The sequence below is a fragment of the Erythrolamprus reginae genome, chromosome Z, assembly GCF_031021105.1.
Source record: "Erythrolamprus reginae isolate rEryReg1 chromosome Z, rEryReg1.hap1, whole genome shotgun sequence".
Classification (NCBI taxonomy): domain Eukaryota; kingdom Metazoa; phylum Chordata; class Lepidosauria; order Squamata; family Dipsadidae; genus Erythrolamprus; species Erythrolamprus reginae.
In genome coordinates, this window is record NC_091963.1 from 2800332 (window position 1) to 2818801 (window position 18470).

Consider the following 18470-nt stretch of genomic DNA (forward strand, 5'->3'; position numbering starts at 1 on the left):
ACTACCTTACAGGCAGGCCGTCCAAGTTCAAATCCTGGTAAGTGTATGGCTAATGTTCTTTCCTTAGCTACTTTCTTTCTTTCCATCGTACTTTCCATTGTGCTTTAGTTAGGCTGGCTTATGATTTAATTAATGCCTTTCCCCATACCTATTGATTGTAGCGAGATTAAGTAATTTTTATTAGTTTGTTTTAAAAAGCATAATCAAGAAAATATATACATTGACATATTTGCAATACACAAAAAAGAAAATAGAAAACATACATACACTTCTAAACAAACAGAAAACACCTGGACAATTACAAAATTACAAATAACATAAAAATATCATCAATTTCCTCTTGAGAGAAGAAGAGTTACAGTCTTGTTGCATATCAGATTATTTTCTGGTGAATAGAAGTCATCGGCATTCACTGTTGTTTTCACAAAAAATCGTTGTAATTGCATCATATTTCATCTTTCTGTCAATAAATACATATCATAAAGCATCGTTATTATCGTAATTCAATTTGAACTTCTATCTCTCCTCTTAAACCAATCATAAAATATGTTCCATGTTTTATAATAATCGGAGTCTTCTTTGTTTTTTCATTTTAATGTTAAGGCATTAATGAGTCTTCCGGAGGGTTAGGTTTTTTCCAGCATTGGGCTATTGCCATTCTACTTGCAGTCACTATGTGTATCAGCAGGTAATATTTCTCTCTCTTTTTGTCATCCTTCTTTCTTTCTTTCTTTCTTTCTTTCTTTCTTTCTTTCTTTCTTTCTTTCTTTCTTTCTTGAGCGCTGGTGAGACCACATTTGGAGTACTGTGTTCAGTTCTGGAGACCTCACCTACAAAAAGATATTGACAAAATTGAACGGGTTCAAAGACGGGCTACAAGAATGGTGGAAGGTCTTAAGTATAAAACGTATCAGGAAAGACTTAATGAACTCAATCTGTATAGTCTGGAAGACAGAAGGAAAAGGGGGGACATGATCGAAACATTTAAATATGTTAAAGGGTTAAATAGGGTTCAGGAGGGAAGTGTTTTTAATAGGAAAGTGAACACAAGAACAAGGGGACACAATCTGAAGTTAGTTGGGGGAAAGATCAAAGGCAACATGAGAAAATATTATTTTACTGAAAGAGTAGTAGATCCTTGGAACAAACTTCCAGCAGACGTGGTTGGTAAATCCACAGTAACCGAATTTAAACATGCCTGGGATAAACATATATCCATTGTAAGATAAAATACAGGAAATAGTATAAGGGCAGACTAGATGGACCATGAGGTCTTTTTCTGCCGTCAGTCTTCTATGTTTCTATGTGATCACTACCAGTGCTCTTTACTGTACAGGTAGAAACCCACTACTGCTTCCAGCTCTATTCTGTATTACTAACAACTGCAGAGATTCACTTAATAATTGTGGCAAGAGAGATTTTAAAATGGGATTAACACTTATCAAATGTCTCACTTTGGGCTGAATCGTGGTGATGAGTCCAGGATGGCCCAAATTACAAAAAAAAATTATAGAAAGTTATCATCATAAATGGATAATCAATTATCAATGATTAACAATAGTTATGATTATAACATTATATAATATTCATGTGGTCTGGGGAATTATGGGAGTTGAAGTCCATTCATGCTGACCTGGGGAATTATTTATTTATTTATTAGATTTGTATGCCGCCCCTCCCTGCAGACTCGGGGCGGCTAACAACAGTAAAAAGACAACGTAAACAAATCTAATATTAAAAAATCTAAAAAAAAACCAATTTAAGAGATCAGTCATACATAGTCATACCATACATAAATTTTATAAGCCTAGGGGAAGGGAATATTTCAATTCACCCATGCCTGACGACAGAGGCGGGTTTTTAAGAGCTTACGAAAGGCAAGGAGGGTGGGGGCAATCCTAATCTCCGGGGGGAGTTGGTTCCATAGGGTCAGGGCCGCCACAGAGAAGGCTCTTCCCCTGGGTCCGGCCAAATGGCATTGTTTAGTCGACGGGACACGGAGAAGGCCAACTCTGTGGGACCTAACCAGTCGCTGGGATTTGTGCGGCAGAAGGCGGTCCGGTGCCATGAAGGGCTTTATAGGTCATAACCAACACTTTGAATTGTGACCGGAAACTGATCGGCAACCAATGCAGACTGCGGAATGTTGGTGTAACATGGGCATATTTAGGAAAGCCCATGATTGCTCTCGCAGCTGCATTCTGCATGATCTGAAGTTTCCGAACACTTTTCAAAGGTAGGGAGTTGAAGTCCATTCATGCTGACCTGGGGAATTGTGGGAATTGAAGTCCATTCATGCTGACCTGGGGAATTATGGGAGTCGGAGTCCACCCTTATGAAAGCTGGCAAACTGCCTTTCAGGAACTTAAATGCAAGTCTGGAAGCCTTTTCCCGAGGATAAACATTTGCATTTTTCTGGACCGTGACGTCCTATGTCCTGCAATCTCATTAACAACGGCCTCTGCCTTCATTAAGATTTTTATCCCTGCTCTCTGTAGCTCTTTATGCATCCGAAAGGCTCTGGGTGTGAATGCTGGGTCTGGTTCCAGAATAATCTGGAAGCTAAATAAACAGTTGCGCCTTTGCCCAGCGTGCCACCGACCTAATTAAACCTTGGCAGGGCGAACACTATGCGCTCTTCATTAGCTGCCGGTTTTATATTTTTATAAAATAACCCCGGACGATTGAAAGCTTCTATTTATGAGCAGCCTTTGCAATGAGGTCAAAATTCTCCACTGCCACGGAATGAGGCTTTACGCTATGTTTCTCAACGCCTGGCCAGGAAAGGCGATGGGTGGGGCGGCGTTTCATGAAACAAATTCCTCTTTCTGAAGATGCCTGTTGCAGAGGCCCTCCCCAAGGGTCCGTTTTGGCTTTTTCCAGCAACAATTGCTGTCCCTCACTTGGAGGAGTGGGGGCTCTGCTTTACTCGGCTATTGGGCAGTTGTTGGGTGACCGAACCTGGAGAGTTTTTCAGCTTATTCCATTTTATTATTTTTTTCATTTTATCCAGGCAGATTAAGACTAGATTTTCTTTTAAGATCTCCGTCACCCTGAGAATTTTAATGAAGAGAGTAGGAACTATAAGGAGTATTTATTACAAACTTGTATTGTATTAACCCCTTTCTTTTCTCCCTCTTTCTCTTCCCCTTCCTTCCTTCCTTCCATCCTTCCTCCCTCCCTCCCTCTCTCCATCTTCCCTCATTTCCTCTCTCCCACTTTTCTTCCTCATCTCCTCCCTCCCTTCCTCTCTTCCCTTCCTTTTATCCTTCCTCCCGCTCTCCCTCCCTCTCTCCCTTCCTTTCTTCCCTTCCTTTTTTCCTTCCTTCCTTCTTCCCTTTCTCCCTCCCTCTCTCTCTTCCTCTCTTCCCTTCCTTTTTTTCTTCCTTCCTTCTTCCCTTTCTCTCTCCCTCCCTCTCTCTTTTCCTCTCTTTCCTTCCTTCCTTCTTTCCTTCCTTCCCTCCTTCCTTCTTCTCTCCCTCCCTTTCTTCCTTCTTTCCTGCCTCTCTCTTCTCCTCTCCTCTCCTCTCCCCTTTTCTTTTCTTTCCCTTTGTTTGCAGCCTGCAGGTAAGTTGCTGCTGCTGGGTGACAGAGGGAATAAGGTATTACTAGACTGCCTGGGAAACTGTCACAGAACACTGAAAGTGAAGATCAAGTGATTACAGCAGCAGCAGGCAATAGTCCTGAGCCAACCACAACTTTCCCCAGTTCATTACTTCAGGAGTCCTGGGTCTTGGATTTTGAGAGCATTCTATTTATTTATTTATTTTATTTATTTATTTTATTTATTTATTTAGTTAGTTAGTTGGTTAGCTAGTCCAATACACAATAATATACAACGAAGCTTCTAGAGATATAGTAGAGAAGATATATGAGATATAGGAGAGACTATAGGACAAGGGTCGGAAGGCACTCTAGTGCACTTATGTACACCCCTTACTGACCTCTTAGGAATCTGGAGAGGTCAACCGTGGATAGTCTAAGGGTAAAATGTTGGGGGTTAGGGGTTGACACTACTGAGTCAGGTAATGAGTTCCACGCTTCAACAACTCAATTACTAAAGTCATATTTTTTACAGTCAAGTTTGGAGCGGTTAATGTTAAGCTTGAATCTGTTGTGTGCTCTTGTGTTCTTGTGGTTGAAGCTTTGATAGGCAGGATTTTGGTAGGCAGGACATTGCAGCATATGATCTTGTGGGTAATACTTAGATCATGTTTAAGACGTTGTCGTTGTAAGCTTTCTAGACCCAGGATTGTGAGTCTAGTTTTGTGGGGAATTCTGTTTCGGGTAGAGGAGTGAAGGGCTCTTATGGTGAAGTATCTTTGGACATTTTCGAGGGTGTTGATGTCAGAAATGTGGTATGGTTTCCAAACAGATGAGCTGTATTCTAGGATGGGTCTGGCGAAAGTTTTGTAAGCTCTGGTAAGTAGTGTGAGATTTCCAGAGCGGAAGCTACATAGGATTAGATTAAAAACTCTTGAGGCCTTCTTGGCGATGTTGTTGTAGTGGGCTTTGGCACTTAGATCTTTAGTTATTAGTATTCCAAGGTCCTTGACCGAATGGGGATTATCTGTGATAATTTGTTTATTCAGTTTGTATTTGAAGTTCTGATTCTCTAACTTGGTTCATTTGAGGTAGACAGGCTCAAATAATTTTGCTCTGTGGCGCATCGTTTTTCCCAGTTAAATCTCACGGGAAGAAGAGTTTTAATAGTATCTAGCTATAAACATTTCTACTAAAAACTATATTGTGTACAAATTATAATGTAAGGCATACACGATATAAAAATAATTTTTCATGGCTTTCCTTTCCATCGGCTGCAGTTCTATTTGGATGGAAAGTGGTTTTTCACCCATTTTAAATATATAAATGCAGCGGAGTGCCTTTGAATGAAACGTGGCATTGAGGGCTATTTTAAATACGTAGCCAATTCCTTAACCTGCAGCTCCCAGTCTCAAAGGCACCAGGTTATAAATCGCTAAATGTAAATAATGACACCGTGAGCTCAGCTCGGAAAAAAAGAAGTTGCCAACTTTAAAAATTGACATTACTTCACGATGCCCAATTTTCTGAGCTTCTTGAATCTGTCAAGCAACTCAAGAAAACTTCAAATTCAGTCCTGGCACTGAGATGAAAATGATGGTGATTGTTATTGTTACTGTTATTGTTACTGTTACTGTTATTGTTACTCTTACTGTTACTGTTACTATGTTGTATGTTTGGTTTTATAATAGGGGTTTTTAGTTGTGTTTATTATTGTTGTTAGCTGCCCCGAGTCTGCGGAGAGGGGTGGCATAAAAATCCAATAAATTATAATTATAATTATAATTTATTGGATTATAATTATATATAAACAATAACTATAACTATAACTATATTATTATAGATTATAATTATATATAAACAATAACTATAACTATAACTATAACTATAACTATAACTATAACTATAACTATAACTATAACTATAGTTATAGTTATAGTTATAATTATAGTTATAGTTATAGTTATTATTATTGTTTATATATAATTATAATCTATAATAATATAGTTATAGTTTAGTTATAGTTATAGTTATAGTTATAGTTATAGTTATAGTTATAGTTATAGTTATAGTTATAGTTATAGTTATAGTTATAGTTATAGTTATAGTTATAGTTATAGTTATAGTTATAGTTATAGTTTAGTTATAGTTATAGTTATAGTTATAGTTATAGTTATAGTTATAGTTATAGTTATAGTTATAGTTATAGTTATAGTTATAGTTATAGTTATAGTTATAGTTATAATTATAGTTATAGTTATAGTTATTATTATTGTTTATATATAATTATAATCTATAATAATATAGTTATAGTTTAGTTATAGTTATAGTTATAGTTATAGTTATAGTTATAGTTATAGTTATAGTTATAGTTATAGTTATAGTTATAGTTATAGTTATAGTTATAGTTATAGTTATAGTTATAGTTATAGTTTAGTTATAGTTATAGTTATAGTTATAGTTATAGTTATAGTTATAGTTATAGTTATAGTTATAGTTATAGTTATAGTTATAGTTATAGTTATAGTTATTGTTACTGTTATTGAATATCTGCCTCGAAGCTTCAAAAATTGATTTTTAAACCAAATAGAAAGCTGCTTGTCTTTCTTTCCAGGAACAGCATAATATATATATATTTTAAATCTGTTGAATAATGGGAATGATCTTTGGTGAGGTACAAAATGGAAGTCCACCGGGTTGGACTAGATGACCTCCAAGGTCCCTTCCAGCTCTCTTATTCTTTTAAAAGGTAGCCTGTTTGGACAAGCCAAAAGTTGCTCCAAATAAAACTGAAAAGGAACTCAACCGGTGTAGGTCATCTGTTTTGGTCTCTTTGTAGCGATGTCCTCATTCCCTGCTTTTATTTCGTTCCAAGGAGGCCAAAGAGATTGATGGAGGTTTAGCCTGTTTCTTGCACCAATCCTACCCACAAATCACAATCGATTTATCATAAGCTGGCTGGGTGAACATGTTGGGCAGACATGCGTGGGCTCCATTGTCACAGCATTTACTTTCCCAGCCCTGACCTTGCGGAGTGCTCGCTTCTCTTCTGCTATTGTTGTGAGTCCTCGGAGAGGAGCGGCAGACAAATCTAATTAATAATAATAATAATAATAATAATAATAATAATAATAATTTTTTAAAAAGGCAAAGTGGATAAAGAAAAGACCTGGTCATGGCTTACAAGTGGAACACTCAAAAAGGAGACAGAAGAACTAATACTGGTGGCACAAGAACAGGCCATTAGAACAAATGCTGTCAAAGCCAGAACTGAAAAATCAACTGATGATCCAAAGTGCAGACTCTGTAAAGAAACAGATGAAAAAATCGATCACATACTCAGCTGCTGCAAAAAGATTGAACATGACTGACTACAAGCATAGACATGATGCTGTGGCACAGATGATCCACTGGAACTTGTGCCGGAACTACCATTTACCAGTGGCAAAGAACTGGTGGGATCATAAGCCCGAAAAAGTGGTCGAAAATGAGCAAGGAAAACTACTGCAGACTGACCGAATTCTGAAGCATAACACACCAGACATCCTAATTGTGGAGAAAAAGAAAGTATGGATCATCGACATCGCAATCCCAGGGGACAGCAGAATTGAGGAGAAGCAGCTAGAGAAGTTAGTGAAATACGAAGATCTAAAAATCGAGCTGCAACGACTCTGGCATAAGCCAGTGAAAGTGGTCCCAGTGGTACTTGGCATGCTGGGCGCAGTACCAAAGGATCTCAGCGGACATTTGAAAACCATCGGAATTGACAAAATCTCCATCTGTCAATTGCAAAAGGCTGCTTTACTGGGATCGGCAAACATAATTCGCCACTACATCATGCATTCCTAGGTGCTTGGGAAGCGCCCGACTGGTGATGAAATATGAAATCCAGCATAGTGATCTCGTTTGCTGTGTTGTATTGACATAATAATAATAATAATAATAATAATAATAATAATAATAATAATAATAATGAATGTTCTTCTGGCCTCAGATGTCTGGCAGTGGATCAGCATGTGCCCTGTCGATCAATCTTGTGCCAGGGATTCCCAGGAGTTGATATCAAGGGACTCGAAGGAGGCTTTCAACGTGTATATAAACCCTAAACTATAAAACAGATAATGTACATAAATGTATTTAAAATATAAACATAAACATAAAGCATAAATAAAGAATGATAGTATTGTGGGAAGTGTACCCCAGGGGGACAGTGCGAGAAACCTCATAGCAGCAGAAGCCTCAGAAAAACAGTGCCAAGAGATTATTATTATTATTATTATTATTATTATTATTATTATTATTATTTATTAGATTTGTATGCCGCCCCTCTCCGGAGACTCGGAGCGGCAGCCCTTCCCTCTTTGAGAAAACTAAGAAGCACCAACTGAAAGAAAAACAGAAAGCAGCCCTGCTGACAACAGAAATACTTAAGTAGAGCCATTAAGATAAGGGGAATCAGGCTAAAAATAAGTCACCTGGAACTCCTCTTTGCCTCTTTCCTGCTGGAATTAACTCCCAGGATAGGAAAGATAAAGCCTGGGAACAGGATTAACCCATTAAGGCAGGAAGACAGAATTTAAACCCTACCGGTCAATGACTACTTCAGCTTCAACCGCAACAGCACAAGAGCATGCAACAGATTCAAACTTAATATTAACCGCTCGAAACTTGACTGTAAAAAATATGCCTTTAACAATCGAGTTCTCGAAGCGTGGAACTCATTATTGGACTCGTAGTGTCATCCACAAACCCCCAACACTTTACCCTTGGATTATCCACGATTGACCTCTCCAGGTTCCTAAGAGGTCAGTAACGGGCATACATAAGTGCACCAGTGTGCCTTCCATCCCCTGTCCAATTGTCTTTCCTTTATCTCATATATCATATATATTTTCTTCCTTTCATGTATCTTCTCCTCTATTTTTACATATTATCTTTATATATATTGCTTCATATCTATTCTCTTCCATATGTATTGTGTATTGGACAAATGAATAAATTTAAAAAAAATCAAGCTGCAGGCGTTTCAAAGGGGAATTAATAATAAAGGCTCAGTCACACTTCCAAGTCTGCCTGCAACCCAGGAACTCTTGAATTGAGTCACTTCTGAATTTTGCCTCCCTTCATTAAAAGAATCACTTTTCTGGCAGCTGCTTCCACATCTATTTCTTCTCAGCATCAGTGGCTGCTTCTCAGCTGGGAACGAACCAGGGAAATTTATAATAACAACAGAGTTGGAAGGGACCTTGGAGGTCTTCTAGTCCAACCCCCTGCTTGGGTAGGAGACCTGACACTACTTCAGACAGATGTTTATCCGACATCTTAAACTTCTTCCAACAATATAAAAGATAAAATAATAATATAAATAAAATAAAAATTTAAAAAATGTTAATATAAAAATGAAAAAATAATAATAATGTAAATAAAAATAAAAATAAATAATAATGTAATAATTATAATGATGATGATCATTTGCATGGACCACACTTGAAAAATATTGAAGGAAAATGGGATGATAACCTTACATTGGTGTGGCTTAAGATGGGGACCATCAAGAAAAAACCAGAATACTTGTTTGTTTGTTTGTTTCATTAGACTTATAAGCCGCCCAACTCCAAAATGGGCTCTTGGCGGCTTAACACTGTGCGGTTTAATACTTGCTGCTCAACAACAAGCACTACAAACTAATGCCATAGATACACAAATCCACTGACAATCCAAACTGCCGACTTTGCAACGAGAAGGTTGAAACTGTTTCACACTTAATACGTGAGTGCAGCAAAATTGCACAAAGCGATGACAAAGTCAGACATGACCGCGTTACTAAATTAGTCCACTGGTCACTATGTAAAAAAATATTGACAAACCAGTCCCCCTCATCTGGGCAGTAGCACACTCCTGATTATCTGGTATATTTATTTATTTATTTTATTTATTACTTAGATTTGTATGCCGCCCCTCTCCGAAGACTCGGGGCGGCTCACAACACGTGGAAACAAATCATAAATAATCTAAACAGATTTAAAATATTTAACGATTTAAAAAAGACCCCATATACTAACAGACATACACTCAGGCATACCATATATAAATTAAACATGCCCAGGGGAAGATGTTTCAGTTCCCCCATGCCTGACGGCAAAGGTGGGTTTTAAGGAGTTTTCGGAAGGCAGGAAGAGTAGGGGCAGTCCTAATCTCCAGGGGGAGTTGGTTCCAGAGGGCCGGTGCCGCCACAGAGAAGGCTCTTCCCCTGGGGCCCGCCAACCGACATACACATGAGATTTTGGCGATTTTTTGCTTCTGCCCATGGTTGGAAGCAAAAAAAATCTCCAAAATCTTTCTCACATGCGCGTCTCCTCGTGAGATTTGGCTTCCTGTGATACACAGAAGAAGCAAGATCAGACTGGGACACACGGGTCCGTATGCCCACAAGATAACCAAAGCTGTGTGCATAGCGCATTGGTAGCGGGGGTAATAGGGATCCGTCGCTGGTATCAATTATTAGCATCCGTCAGTGGCGCTATTGACTCTCTTTTAAAGGTTCAGTTGACTGAGTTTCATGTTTAATGAATAAAAGAGACAATGAAATGAAATAATGAAATAGAAATGATATAAAATAATGAAATGAAATAATGAAATAGAAATGATATAAAATAATGAAATGAAATGCGATGAAATAAAACAAAACAATGAAATGAAATATTGAAATGAAATTAAATATTTAAATAAAATAATAAAATGAACTAAAATGAACTAAAATAAAATAATGAAATGAAATATTGAAATGTTGAAATAAAGTAAACGAATGAAATGAAATAATGAACTAAAATAAAAGAATGAAATGAAATGAACTAAAATGAAATGAAATAATGAAATGAAATAAAATGAACTAAAATAAAAGAATGAAATGAAATGAAATAATGAAATGAAATAAAATGAACTAAAATAAAAGAAAGAAATGAAATGAAATAATGAAATAAAATAAAATAAAGCAATGAAATGAAATATAAAAACAATCTCTCCCCAGGCTGAGTTCTACCTAAAGCAGCTCTGGATATTTTTAGTGGGAATTGAACTCCAAGCTTGGAAAGGCAGGTGGAATTAAACCAAGGCTTGAAAAGCCTCAAAGGTCCAGTCCTTAGGAGCCAAGAGGCTTCCAGAGACTGAAATAACCTCATTGTTTGCCTTTAAAAAAAAAAAAAACCTTCTCCCACGGAACCAGCTGTGCAAACATCTGGGAGTCCATGGGGGGTGGGGACCGGCCGGTCAAAGAAATGAGGTGGGGGAGGCAAGGCAAAAGGTTTCTTTTCAGGTAACCCTGCTCCGCTCTGTCTTGCCGCCCACTGTGGCTTTTAAAACCCCGAACACCAATTCTGCAAAATAAAGCTTCCATAGTTCCTGAGAGATGCCCAATTATTCCTGGTTTGAATTTTAGAAAACAAATTGTTGGGTGGGTTTGGAAAGCGGAGTGTGAATGTGCCATTGTCTTCAACTATTCATATTTTGCATGAATAATTATTATTATCGGTTATTAAAAATAAATAGATAATCAATAATCAAACTATTATTAATAGAAATGATGGTAATATTGTGTAAATATTATATACTAGTATTAATGTAACTTTATAATCATTGATCACTTATTTATTATATTATTATAAATAAATAGTAACAAATTACATATATATTATATAATATAAACAATCTAATAATAGGAAGGTTGCCCAGAAAGTAATGCACCACATTTTTTTTCTTCAACAATTATTTATTGAACACAATGAAACTTACACACAGGAAAGAAGGATGTTTCTTCTACACTCCCTATTTTTCCACATAATCTCCATCCCGTTCTATGACCTCCCTCCAGCGAGACACAAGGGTGTGTATGCCCTGTTGGTGCCACTCCTTGTTCTGGTCACAAAGCCATTTCTGCGCTGTGCGAATCACCTCTAGTGTACTCCCCCTCTGTGCCCGGTGGCTAACCGTACTTCTGTTGAATGCTGATTCTCCACAAGCTGTATACACAAACGTTTGTGAATGTTCCCAACAGTTTCTTCCTCCGCAGAGAGAAATTCAATGAAGACACGCTGCTTGTAACGTACATCACTTACAGACGCCATTTTGAAACACTGCTGCAGCTACGCTATTTGTCTGAAGAAACGGAAAATTTACACATGCATTTCTTACAATTCAAATAATGTATATCTAAAGTTTCGCATTCGTACCATTATTGTAGGCTGAGAAAAAAAATGTAGTGCATTACTTCCTGGGCGACCTTCGGACATACAGTTGGTCAACTTACGACCAAAACTTACGACCAGAACAAGGGGACACAATCTGAAGTTATTTGGGGGAAAGTTTAAAAGCAACATGAGAAAATATTATTTTACTGAAAGAGTAGTAGATCCTTGGAACAAACTTCCAGCAGCCGTGGTTGATAAATCCACAGTAACTGAATTTAAACATGCCTGGGATAAACATATATCCATCCTAAGATAAAATACAGAAAATAGTGTAAGGGCAGACTAGATGGACCATGAGGTCTTTTTCTGCCGTCAATCTATGTTTCTATGTTTCTAAAACTGAGCCCAAAATTTATGTCAATTTATGTCAGTGAGCCATTTTTTTAAGTGAGCTTTGGTCCATTTTACGACCTTTCTTGCTATGGTTGTTAAGGGAATCATTGCAGTTGTTAAGTTAGCCAACACGGTTGTTAAGCGAATCTCGCTTCACTCCTGGTTTTGCTTGTCAGATGGTTGCAAAAGGGAATCACGTGACCTCCAGAAACCATCATAAATATGAATCTGTTGGCAACCACCTGAGTGTTTGAGTACATGAGGGATATTGCAATGGTCATAAAATGAAAAACTGTCATAAGTCTCTTTGTTCATGTAACATCACTGAATGGTTACTAAGTGAACTGTTGTAAGTTGAGGACGACCTATTGTAAATATTATATGATACTTATACAAATGGTTCACTTTTTTCATTCAAGCTCTTAACAGTTTTAAGTTGTAAAATTTAAGTTTTAAAAACGAATGCAACAAAATTTAAAAAAATACTTTAAAAATTGGTTTTAATAAAAGCTTAAATTTAAAAATTAGTTTGTAAATGAACGCACCCAAGTTCTTAAAATTTGAGGTTAAAAAGGCACCCGAGGTTTTTAAAAATTATGTTACTGCTTAAAAAAACCGGGGAAAACAACTCTCAAACATGTATTTGTATCTTCTCATCTCCCCTGTCATTTTAATAATGTATACATGGTCCTCGACTTAAAACAGTTCATTTAGTGACCGTTCAAAGTTGCAACGACTGTGAAAAAATATGTCTCTGTTTTTATACTTGCATCCCCATCGCCACATCATAAAAAATTTGGACCCGTAGCAACTGGCTCACTTTTATGACAGTTGTGGTGCCTGGGGGTCATGTGATTCCGTTTTGTGACCTTCTAACACAGCAAAGTCCACAGCCAGATTCACTTAACAACCGTGTGACTCACTTAACAACGGTGGCAAGAAAGGTTGTAAAATGGGACGAAGCTCACTTAACAAATGTCTCACTTAGTAACAGAAGTTCTGCTTGCAACTCGGGGACCCCCTGCATTTAATGACATATTTTTGAGTTTTGGGACACGCATCCCAGCCAGTCTAGGATGATTCGAAGAGCACATTTTTATTTTTATTTTTCTGCAGTTTTGCTCTGTAAGCAAGAACTAATCCCACTAAGTACATCTCCGAATAAGGAAATGCAAGATTGATTCTCTTTAGTGGGTTGGGGCCGTATCTGGCTTGACTCTTTCTTCCCATTAAAAAAAAATTCGATAGCTACATCCTTTTTTGATCTGCGCTAACTCTGTTTATCCGCTGTTATCAGCCGGTGGAACAGACTGATCTGGTTGTCTCATGGGGAACTGTTTAGAAAGCAGAGTAAACTTAAAAAGACAAGTTGCATTTTAATCATGAGTTATGGCCAGATGGCCAGGGGTTTGGGGGCAGCTGGGTTGAGATATCCCAGGGTTCACTAAAAATATGTGGAGAGAGGGGGGCAGAGAGAGAGAGAGAGAGAGAGGAAGGGAGGGAGGAGGAGAGGGGGAAAGAAAGGGAGGGAGGGAGAGGGTGGGAGAGAGGGAAGAGGAGAGAGAAGGAGGGAGGGGAAGGGAGAGAGGGGGAGGGAGATTGAGAGAGAGAGGGAAGGGGGGAGAGAGGGGGAAAGTGAGAGGGAGAGAAGGGGAGAGAGAGGAAAGGAGACAGGAAGAGAGGGAGAGAGAGAGAGGGAGAGAGAGAGGGGGGGAGAGAGAGGGAGGGAGGGAGAGAGGGAGAGAGAGAGAGAGAGAGGGAGAGAGAGAGGGAGGGAGAGAGAGAGGTAAAGAGAGAGGGAGAGAGAGAGGGAGGGAGAGATGAAGAGAGGGAGGGAGCAAGGGAGACATCTAAGATTAAAAAAACATACATATTTTCCTGCATAAATCATATTATCTGCCTTAAAGGCAGACTCCCCAAGTTCAAATCTAGGAAAGGGTATGGCTAACTGACGAGAGCAAAATAGCTTGAAATAGATCTATGCTAATCTGTATATATAATCATGATTTATGTAGAAAAGGAAGTACATTTCTCTCTCTCTCTCAGATGCTGTTTAAGACAGCCACCTTCAAATCTGCAATAACGAAATGATTTGATCGGAATACAATACTCCTCAACTTACAACAATAACCCAGCCTCAAATTTATGTCACTAAGTGAGTTTTGTCTCATTTTATGACCTTCCTTCTCAGAGTTCTTAAGTGAATCATTGTGGATGTTAAGTGAGCCTGGTTTGGCCATTGACTGACTGACTTAGTTATTGTTGTGGTTAGCTCTGGCCCAGCTCCTGCCCCAAGGACTGTGGATGTGGGGGAGACATCCACATGCTGCAGGCCTGTTTTGCCCCCCGGTGGAATCTGCTGATGAAGGCTCCTCTGACCAAGAAGACATGAGTGACAGGGAGGAGGAGAGTGGGGCAGACAGCTCAGAAGGAGATCATTTCTCTAGCTCCTCCTTGGATTCAGAACAAGAGTTAATGATACAGCCACGCATGCGGAGAGCGATGCATAGGCAGCAACAACTGAGACATTATTATCAAAGAAAATGAGGTCACCTGTGGTTGGGTGGGGCTGTGGTCATTAGTGAGGCTGCTATAAAGAGCAGCCTGTGGGTTTGGCCATTGTGGAGGATTATCTGATCCTTGTGTTTCGTGGCTGCTTTACTGACTTTGACCTTTTGTGTGCTGATTTTTCCCCACTTTGAAACTAAACCAGAGCAAAGTGTGTGTCACTTTGTGAAAGAAGAAGGACTGTGAATTGTCTCACAGCTGCAAGCTAAGTATCACAGAACTGATAAGGGACTTGTACAAATTACCTGTTTGTTTGGAGACGAGGGCTCTTTGCTATACCAAAAGAGGGCTTGGTTTAAGGGAATTTTCATTATAAAGAACATTGTTTTGAATTTTCAAACGTGTGTGTATCTGAAATTTGTACCTGTGAATTTTTGGGAGGATTCTACCAGAGAGCCCGACAGAACAGTTATATATTTATTTATTTGTTTGTTTATTTAGAAACATAGAAACATAGAAACATAGAAGACTGACGGCAGAAAAAGACCTCATGGTCCATCTAGTCTGCCCTTATACTATTTCCTGTATTTTATCTTACAATGGATATATGTTTATCCCAGGCATGTTTAAATTCAGTTACTGTGGATTTACCAACCACGTCTGCTGGAAGTTTGTTCCAAGGATCTACTACTCTTTCAGTAAATAATTTGTTTAGCTTTCTATGCCGCCCCTCTCAACTGACTCTTTGCTGGCCAGAAGGTCGCAAAAGGGAATCACACGACCCCACACGACCATCATAAATATGAGTCTGAAATAAAACAGCATGAATTTTGACCTCACAACAGTTGTAAGTATTAAAACAATGGTCCCAAATCCCTTTTTTCAGCATCGCCGTAACTTTGAACGATCACTAAGTGAACTGTTGTAAGTTGAAGACCAACTATAACCAGGGGTGGGTTCTAACTTACCTCGCTGCTGGTTTGCTTCCTCCTGCACCGCGTGGCTGCCGAAAAATCCCAAAAAGATTTTTTTTAAAAGAAAGCCGAAAACAAGATGGCAATGTATGCGCAGTGGTGGAAATTTGGATGTGCAAAAGAAAAAAAAAGCTGGAAAAAATTCACCCCCCCCCCCCAAAAGATGGCATTGACCACGGACCGGCACCGACAGAACTGGTCCCGTCGACGAAACAATGTCATTTGGCAGGGCCTAGGGGAAGAGCCTTCTCTGTGGAGGGCCCGGCCCTCTGGAATTGACTCCCCCCGGAGATTCACACTGCCCCCACCCTTCTTGCCTTTCGTAAAAACTTGAAAACGCACCTATGTCATCAGGCTTGGGGTCACTAGACCCCCAGCCTCTGCTCAGTAAATGTATTGAATGTGGTAGTATGGATGTGATTGTTCGTTTTTAATATGACTAGTTTTTAGAATAGAATAGAATAGAATTTTATTGGCCAAGTGTGATTCGACACACAAGGAATTTGTCTTAGGTGCAGATGCTCTCAGCACACACAAAAGAAAAAGAGACATTTGTCAAGAATCATGTGGTACAACATTTAATGATTGTCATAAGGGTCAAATAAGCAATGAAGAAACAATCAATATTAATAATTAATTATGTCAAGTTGGCCACCTTTAAGCCAGTCACAAGACCTTTAAGCCACCCCGTCACATGATTGCCAAGCCACTCCCACCCAGTCACATGGCTGGCAAGCCACACCCACAAAATAAGCCACGCCCACAGAGTGGTAGTAAAAAATGTTGCAGCCCTTCACTGCTTAGCGACTGTGTGACTCACATAATAATAATAATAATAATAATAATAATAATAATAATAATAATAATAATAATTTATTCGATTTGTCTGCTGCCCCTCTCCGAAGACTGTAGGGATTCACTGAACAACAAACAGTGGTGAGGAGGCCGTAAAATGGGGCCAAAGTCACTTAACAACTGTCTGGTGTAGCAACAGAAATTTTGGGATTGATTGTGGTTGCAATTTGAGGACTGTGAGTGGTTCAGATGGGCATCGTTGTTTGTCGCAACACAACACTGTCCTTCGGTCAAAGGATGCTGTGCAACATTTGATTTTTTTTTCCCACATAGGTGTTGCTTTTTCTTAGAGATTTCCATTTCTTCTTAATTCTGGAAAATAACTGGATTGATTTAAATTTTTGCAGCAAGGGGCAATGGTGTCCATCAGTCTTTAACGGTCCACGAATCCTATGTTGTCCTGACTTGACACAGCTGTTAAACCGTGTTCAGCTCCAAACCGCGGTAACTGAAACCTTAGATGTAAACATTCCATAGTAAGCCATTTATTAATACATTTAAAAAATAAATAAATTATTCACCTGCCATTTTATGCTGAACGGCAGCTGTTTGAGAAAGGCTTGGAAGTTGGCATGGTCTCTACTAAGAAGCTACTAAGTGAAGAATTCAGAATCCTAGGGCTAGTAGGGTCTGTGGAGGTCTGAGAATTTCCTGGTCAAATGGTTGTCTGGTCTATTTTGCAAAATTCAGCAGCCAATAGAGCAGCACCAGGGAGCATGTTGTTTAATTATCAATTTATTTCACTGTCAGGAAATTTCTCTTTAGCTCTAAGTTGGTTGTGTGTGATTTTTCCTTCCTTCCTTCCTTCCTTCCTTCCTTCCTTCCTTCCTTCCTTCCTTCCTTCCTTCCTTCTTCCTCCCTCCCCTCTCCAAAGACTTGGGGAGGCTTACAATATATAATTAAAATATTATTTGTGATTTGTGATCTATCTATCTATCTATCTATCTATCTATCTATCTATCTATCTATCTATCTATCTATCTATCTATCTATCTATCTATTTGATTTCTATGCCCCTCTTCTCCTTAGACTCAGGGCAGCTCACAACAAGGCTTTATACAAAAACATGTAAGGAATCTCAATTAAAACACTCTAAAAACCCCAATACTTAAAATTAATCAATCACATTTATCCCATCATGCCTCAACACTGTCAGACTTTTTACTAAATCTGCACTTCTATTTCTACTAGTTTTTCTCATCACTCCTATCATCCTTTTCCTCCCACTTAGGACTATATGGCTGTCACCTGTTGCTTGTATCCTAAGATTTTTATTAATATTGATTGTTTCTTCATTGTTTATTTGACCCCTATGACAATCATTAAGTGTTGTACCCCATGATTCTTGACAAATGTATCTTTTTCTTTTATGTACGCTGTGAGCATCTGCACCAAGACAAATCCCTTGTGTGTCCAATCACACTTGGCCAATAAAATTCTATTCTATTCTATTCTATTCTATTCTTTACCTCCTTTTTTCTTTCTTCCACCTCCTCCCTGTCATCTCCTCTTTCTTCTTCCTTTTTGTTGTGTTCCATTTCTTCTTCTTCCTCCTCCTCTTTTTTCTCTTCCTCCTTCTCATCTCATCTTTCTTCTCTTCCTCCTCCACCACCTTTTCTTCCTCCTCCTCGTCTTTCTGCAATCAACAGAAAGCCAGGTTTGCTAAGCCTAGTGAAAAAAAAAAATCCGGATTCTGACCACCCTCGGTAATAATAATAATAATTAAAATAATAATTAATTAGATTTGTATGCCGCCTCTCTCCAAAGACTCGGGGCAGCTCACAACACAATACACAATGTACAAATCCAATACTAAAAAACAGATTAAAACCCTTATCATAAAAATTAATCACACAACCCAAACAAACCATACATAAATCATAGCAACTAAGGAGAATATCAACTTCCCCAAGCCTGGCGACATAGGTGGGTTTTTAGGAGCTTGCTAAAGGAAAGGAGGGTGGGGGCAGTTCTAATCTCCTGGGGGAGTTGATTCCAGAGGGATGGGGCCACC